A 1319-nucleotide genomic window follows, 5' to 3' on the forward strand; every position below is an offset into this window, starting at 1 on the left:
TTCTATTTTAGATTCTAAGAGAATTACTTTGTAAATCGAGTTGTGGTCAAAAAATCTTGAGCCAAATACGATTGACTTCAGCAGATCGCAATAAACTTTGTCATTTGATTATTGACAAACTTCTTAGCAAATCTAAAAAGTATATCTTACAAAAAGATTTTTTTATCATTTTTTTTATTATTGATCTTATTTTCTTTTATTGTTTTGCTCTTTTTTATTTATTTCACTATTTTTAATATTGTAGAATAACTTCTGAACAATTTCAAGACTGGTCTGCAGCAATAAGTAATGTTATTAAATATGAAAAAGCATCGACGTACTATGTTCCATCGAATGCAAAATTTAAACGTCTTGCTAGCGGTAAACTTTGGGATAAGTACAATAATCTAAAAAAATACATCAAGCAACAAAAAGCAATAGATGAAGACGAAAATATCGAAAATATCCCTGATTGTCAACAAGAAATATTACTCAAATTACGTGCAATTCAACCGGATGATCCAAATCTAAAATATCTATGGAAAGAAACATTTAAGGCAAGGAATAGAGGGACTTCAATTATTAATTATTATGAAGAATATCCTATCTTAAAAACTTCTATTGGTGCCATATTGGTAATTCTACATTCCTAAACATTTATTTAAAAAAAAAAATTAAAACTCCAAGAACACACGCCAGTAAAACTTGTTGTATTATTATATTATTGGTAAACAATCTTAAAAATAATAAGTTCCGTAAGTCATCGTTCAGTGATTATTGAGAACTGATAATTTCAAAGTACTTTCAACTGTCTGGCTTGTGCGTGTGATTTGGCGGGAGTGTCTTGCTAAACTTTTAATGTTCTATAATTTATTCATAAATATGTTATAAGCTTTTATCTAATATTGTCAATTATTGCAGTTACAAACTGATTTTGAGACAGAAACAGGAATAGATGCGCATAGTTTTCCAAAAAAGTGGTCTACAATTGCTCCATATATATTAGATCTTGCTGCAAAAAAAGAAATATGCCCATNATTGTGTGAACTGCATAATGGTATACATATACATAAATATATATATTTGTATATAATTTCATTTTATACATATATTTTTTTGTTAAAATACGTTTTTATCAAGATAAATATATAATAAATAAATACATAATAAATAAAAATTTATAATAAATCAATTAAATTATTTATAATAAAGTAACTAAAATGATGCAGCTGAATATTCAACTTTGTGATAAAATTTTGTATTGATTAATATTATTAGTTTTTTTTATAATTATTGTTTACATTATTTATAATTATTATACATTTTTTATAATTATTGTT

The 1319-nt window shown here is 24.7% G+C and overlaps 1 long non-coding RNA gene across 1 annotated transcript; it reads left to right on the top strand.

The window, feature by feature from the left end:
- Positions 1-29: 29 nt before the first annotated feature.
- Positions 30-1035, top strand: LOC109858765. The gene is made up of 3 exons (XR_002250650.1): positions 30-139; positions 245-614; positions 901-1035. It is a non-coding gene; the product is annotated as an uncharacterized LOC109858765 (long non-coding RNA).
- The last annotated feature ends 284 nt before the right edge of the window (positions 1036-1319 follow it).

The sequence above is a fragment of the Pseudomyrmex gracilis genome, unplaced genomic scaffold, assembly GCF_002006095.1.
Source record: "Pseudomyrmex gracilis isolate BER0280 unplaced genomic scaffold, ASM200609v1 scaffold_223, whole genome shotgun sequence".
In the NCBI taxonomy this organism is placed as follows: Eukaryota; Metazoa; Arthropoda; class Insecta; order Hymenoptera; family Formicidae; genus Pseudomyrmex; species Pseudomyrmex gracilis.